Below are 6,402 nucleotides of genomic sequence, written 5' to 3'. Positions count from 1 at the left end.
GTCGGTACCCTCTTGATTGGCATCGCCACACCCACTGGGGGCTATATGATCGTATCCGAATCTTGGCTTAACCCCTTTGGGCCGGGTCTCTGGTCGTATTCGAACTGGAACCCCTAAGTTCTTCTGCTTTATCACAAGTTTACTCTGATTATGATAAAGTGTGCATGGCCGGGTCTCACTTGCCGGCTTCACTTTGGTTTACAGTGTTAGTTGAACATCATGGGTGTCATCAAGGCAAGTAAATTGGAGTTAAGGTACCAACCGTGCTACCCGGGTTATTTAAACCAGGGGTATTCTTACAGGCCGTTAAGTGTGTTATTACGGCTATGTTCAGAGTATAATTAAGGACCAGTCTTTTTTGATTCATATTCCGGGTTATTTATCTTAAAACACCTGATTTTCAGGGCGGTAAGCCGCCTCGAGACTTGTGATTTGCCTTTCTATGCAGATACTTAAAGGCACCTTTTGAGGTTAAGAAAAACAAAGGATGATTATGACCCGGAGAAACATCAAAGAGATAAATTCAAAGGGCTTTCGCATTCAAAACGTGCACGATGGCACGGCAGAGATAAACTGTTGCACCTACTCTATTACAATAACTCTTCAAGTCTAAAAGGTGGAACAATGTTTGATAACCCGCCAGCTAAATTATGATGCCCGCTGGGTTGAAGTCCCCGGCTCATTCCTGTCTTCTCCTCCAGCTGATCCCAAGACCTCGAAGGTTGATGATTTCCAGTCGATGCCTCTGAGAGCTTCGAACTGGGCTTCTTCGTCAATTAACACGGCCGGGTCAATCTCCGGGGCGAAGGTGTGCTCACGAGCCTGAGGAATCAGATTGAGAGCTTCATAGCGAGGGGTTGGAATCCTCTGATTCTCCGCATCATAACCCGGCTGGTACTTGGTTAAGTCGGTGTCGTTCCCGATGAGGGTGGCCACCGGGCGTACAGCCTTCACACACGCCGCGAAGTCCTTCTGGTCGAAGGCTGAGCCGTCTTCCTTCAGGCTTGGGTAACCCAGGGCGATGTCTGCCGGGTCTAGCTCCGGCAGGAATGCTTTGGCCCGGCTCAGCGCGGCGATTGCTCCGGCTCTCGCGGAGGCCCGTCGTAGCTCCTGGATTCGCTGCGGCAGAACAGCGAGCCGGCGCAGGACTTCGGCCAGATGAGTTGGCACCTCGTTGGATAGGGCCACCACAGCTAAGGCACGCTGTGACCCGGTGTAGAGCTGTTCCACCAGGGTGTACACGGCCTTTAACTTGGTGACCATGCTCTGGTTGAGGTTGGCACTCCTAGGACATGTTTAACAGAATCAGATAAGCCGGTGACAAGGATGAATCAGGACATATACAAACTTGATGAAAGCCGGTGAGGCGACTTACCAAAGATAGCGGCCACCATTTGGGAAACCTGGCGCTTTAGGCCGGAGAGCTCGGCGGTCTTCTCAGCGAGAGCCTTCTTCGCCTGTTCCGCCCGGGTCACCAGTGCGGCCTTCTCTTCGACCCAGGCCTTTCTCTCAGCATCAAACTCGGTCTTCAATTTTTCTTGGGTGGCGATGCTGGATACAAACTTGGCGTTTGCCTTCCGGGTCTCCATCTCCTGCATCTTCAGCCGGCTCTTGAGATCCGCAAGGTCTGCCTCTAGTTTCTTGCCAACAGCCTGCATATATTTCCGGGTTATTAACAGTCATTATATAAGTCCCAAGCGTTTCCCAAGCAAGACACTTGGCACTTGGGGGCTAATGCATATTGAATGTATCTATCTACATATTGCCGGCTCAGTTGAGTAAGCCGGAACCTAAGTCTACAACATATTCAAGCATAAGTCGTTGACTTGGGGGCTAGCATGGCAAAGGTAACTATGCAGTAAGTAAGAAGACAGCAGAAGGATACCTCAGATTTTTGTTGGATCTGGTTGACCATGGCGACCTCGGCGTCCCGGCTCTTGTGTACTTGGCTGATGTAGCCAGAGACGAGCTCTCCAATACTCAAGTCGGTGTAGCCGGAGAGGTCCAGGTTCACCCGGTGGGGCTGCAGCAACTCCCCCTTCGCAGAGCATTTGGCCAACACGGTCGGTCTCCCCGGCTCAACGAACTCCGTCCGGGTGATTACCACGTCCGGGTCGTCTGCTGGTGGAGCTGAGCCGGAGGCCTCCGGGTTAACCGCAGCTTCGGTCGTTGTCTTGGTAGTCGGGGCAGAGGCCTCAGGTGCCGTGTCCATTGGCGTGGTGGCTTCGGGGGCGGAGGCAGCTGGCGGCTCTTGAGCCGTCACTTCCGGTTCAGGTAAGTCCGGCACTCCGGCTGACCTGGTTTTCTTCGCTCTTTTGGTGAGCTTTGCCTGGGCACTGAAAAGACAGAAGTATTAGGCACACAAAGAGTAAGTACAGATAAAGATAATATAAGAAGATTGTTGTTACCCAGGCGCAGTCTTGAAGGCCGGCAGATTTGACTGCATGGAGTCACCCGAAGATGGGGAGGTCTCCTGATAATTGGAGTCAGAAGAGTTGAGTGGCTGACGGATAACACCCGCCAACGGATGAAAAGGGTACAAGTGAGAAAAAACCTCAGTGCGACGCTTCCTTGTTGCGTCGGGTAACCCGGCGGAGAGATCGGTGTCCTTGTTGGTCCGGGTGTGACGCCGGCTTTCGTGAACCTGTCGCTTCAAAAGAAATTGAGGGTCTTGATAAGCTAAAGGATGTGAAAAGCTTACTTTCCGGGTTACCCTTCGGACTTTCAACTATGGCAAGGGCTCCGAGTCGGAGGAAAGTGACATTACCTCTTCAACCACCAGGTTACTGGCGCCGGTGTCATCCTGTCAATGAGCAAGTGTTGATAAGGCGGACAGCAACAAATAACAAATATAGCAAGAATTTCAAGGTCTACGGGTTACCTCTGACTCGGAGCTGTCGCTTAATTGCATTAGCTCCGAAGCAGTGGGTCTGCTTCCCTTTTTGCGAGGGGCGGCTTTCTTGGCGGCTTTCTTCGCCTTCCTGGCCTTCTTGGCCGCCTCATGGTCATATTTGACCCGCCAGAACTTATCATCAGCCTGAGAAATATAGTAATGAATTCTTAAAACAGTTCAGATCAAGGTTACATGCAGAAGAAGGTAAAAGGTTGAAGTCAACGGCTTACCGCTGGGGCTAGATTGGTCTTACAGAAGGGGGCTAGCCCAATTCTTCCGCAGTCTGCCAGACTCTCGTTTAATAGAGCCTTGGTCTCTTCCTCAGCAACGTCTTCTGGAAGATCATTGCGACTGTGCCTCTGAGGGTCATCCTTTCGCCCGGTGTACTCACACATTAAGCCGGGGCGGCGGCTCAATGGGATCACCCGCCATGAGATCCAGACCCGGACCAGGTCGATTCCGTTCAGACCGTTGCCTAGCAGGGCCTTGATCTTATTGATAGTTGGAAGCAGAGGCTGGCGTTCTGCTGCAGTCAGTTTGTCTGACAGTGGATGAGTCGGCTCTAGACGTGTTGGGCGAAAGCCGGGCAGCGGGTTCTCGTCAGCCGGGGACGTATCTTGGCAGTAGAACCAAGTCATATTCCAGTCCTTGGGGTGGCTCGGCGGCTCTGCGTAAGGGAAAAGACAGTCCCTACGCCGCTGGATGGAGATGCCACCCAACTCTAGACTTGGCCCGTTGGCGCACTCATTTTGGCGGTTTAAGTAAAACAGCTCTCTGAAGAGCAGCAGACTCGGCTCTTCTCCAAGATACACTTCGCAAAAGACTTGGAAGTTGCAGATGTTGGATACGGAGTTGGGTCCTATATCCTGAGGCCGTAGGTCAAAGAAGTTGAGCACGTCCCTGAAAAACTTTGAGCCGGGCGGTGCGAAGCCCCGGCTCATATGATCTGCGAAGATCACTACCTCCCCGTCCCTTGGTTGTGGTCTCTCTTCCGACGGGTCAGGGGCACGGTAGGACATGATTTCTTTCTTAGGCAAATATCCGGACTTAACAAAACTGGCCAGGGTCTCGTTGGTGACGTTGGACCTCATCCAGTTGCAAGTGATGGGAGCCTTGGGAGGCATGGTGAAAGTTGGTGGTCTATGATAAAAGGGAAAAATGTCTGGGTTAATTATAAGCCGGAGATCTACAGTTCAAACTAAGATGGCGGCTTATGAAGGGGACTAATGATATATACTCAGGAACAGTGGGTCATTTAAGCCGCAGGGGCATTCAGGATAAGATTGATTATTTACGGCTTTACCACAGTTAAGCCGGAGGATTCTACAAAGCATGGTTCTCTTTAAACCGGAGGCTTCTACAACGCGTGGGTTATTTAACCCGGAATCGTAAGCCGTCAAGATTCAATGGTTGCAGTTTTTTACTAAGTGTGGTAAAACAGGTTTCACATATGGCAGTAACTTTTTTGGATCAAAATGGTCGGGTGAAACTTTCTAGACCTAGAAACAGACGAGCGGATATTCTTGAGCTCGAACGAAGCATCTATACAGTGGAAGGAGATCTACTGGTACTTGAAATGAGGCTTAAACAACTACCGCACTAGTTCTATGCAAGGTTAAAGATCAACCAAGTACAGTGACTATGAGAACTACTGAGGTTTGTGGAAATGGCGATGAACGCGAAGAACACAGACGAACCCTACGGTAGATCTATCTGACAGGGCAAAGGAGACTCACCGGAGTTGGAGAAGAGCGGAAGTCGCCGCCGTTTATCTGGTCCGAGTCAGGGTGATGAAGCGGCCGGGTTGATGAAGACCAGGGGCACGACGGCGGCGGCAGTGGCAGAGCTCTGGCAGAGGAGCGACGGCGCGAGGAGGAAGAAGAGAGCGTGAGAAGAACCCGTTGGGCCGGCCTATTTATAAGGCAAGGTCATAAGTGGGCGCGAGATTCAAGGAGACCGCGGCGTGATTATCTCCCCCCCAGAACGCCTCGATTTTCAGAATGACAGTAAAGCAAAGATCCGTTGCGGATCTGGCGGAGTAAAAAACGGACTTAATGGAGGATGACGTCATGGCGGATTATCCGGGGTCCAGAGGATGACGTCACTCCGGGTTATGGCCTTCACATGAATGGTAAGCCGGAGATTTTTTCTGTCAGAAGAGTTGAAGATTGACATGAGCCGGCTCAAATCAATCTAGGGCCTAATGCTGAGGATATAGACCTTAGAGTCACCCGCCAGGAGGGGCCGGGTTACTCGTATGGTCGTTGCCAGAAGCCCGGAGCTAAGTTTCAAGATGATGGGCCAGAGATGGGCTGAGACCCGGATATGGCTTAAGGCCCGTAGTTACAATCATTACTATAATAGAACTTGTAGTGTAAGGCAAGTATTGTTTAGAGTCCGAGCCGGACACTCTTATGAGCCGGCCGGGACTCTAAGGGCTGCTGGGCGTCAGCCTCCCTGTATAAAGGGACGACCCGGCAGCGGTTTAAGGGCGGGAACGAGATCATCGAGAGCTGGGGATAGCTGTTTAGCTCCTGGCGATCGTAACCCTAATCAATATCACCTCAAACTGGACGTAGGCTTTTACCTTCGCCGTAAGGGGCCGAACCAGTATAAACCCTCGTGTTCCTTGTCCCGCATAACCCCTTCAAGCTTCCTAGTTGCGATGGCTCCACGACTAAGTCCTAGCCCAAGGACATCTGCCGTGACAATTCCACGACACAACTCTTTGTCCATGGCTAGGAAACATAACCATCTTTGATCAATGAGCTAGTCAAGTAGAGGCATACTAGTGACACTCTGTTTGTCTATGTATTCACACATGTATCATGTTTCCGGTTAATACAATTCTAGCATGAATAATAAACATTTATCATGATATAAGGAAATAAATAATAACTTTATTATTGCCTCTAGGGCATATTTCCTTCAGTCTCCCACTTGCACTAGAGCCAATAATCTAGATTACACAGTAATGATTCTAACACCCATGTAGCCTTGGTGTTGATCATGTTTTGCTCGTGGAAGAGGCTTAGTCAACGGGTCTGCAACATTCAGATCCGTATGTATCTTGCAAATCTCTATGTCTCCCACCTGGATTGATCCCGGATGGAGTTGAAGCGTCTCTTGATGTGCTTAGTTCTCTTGTGAAATCTGGATTCCTTTGCCAAAGCAATTGCACCAGTATTGTCACAAAAGATTTTCATTGGACCCGATGCACTAGGTATGACACCAAGATCGGATATGAACTCCTTCATCCAGACTCCTTCATTTGCTGCTTCCGAAGCAGCTATGTACTCCGCTTCACATGTAGATCCCGCTACGACGCTTTGTTTAGAACTGCACCAACTGACAGCTCCACCGTTCAATATAAACATGTATCCGGTTTGCGATTTAGAATCGTCCGGATCAGTGTCAAAGCTTGCATCGACGTAACCATTTACGACGAGCTCTTTGTCACCTCCATAAACGAGAAACATATCCTTAGTTCTTCTCAAGTATTTCAGGAT

This window comes from Aegilops tauschii, chromosome 3 (assembly GCF_002575655.3).
Source record: "Aegilops tauschii subsp. strangulata cultivar AL8/78 chromosome 3, Aet v6.0, whole genome shotgun sequence".
NCBI classification, from domain to species: Eukaryota; Viridiplantae; Streptophyta; class Magnoliopsida; order Poales; family Poaceae; genus Aegilops; species Aegilops tauschii.
Note: the sequence above shows the minus strand (reverse complement) of the source record.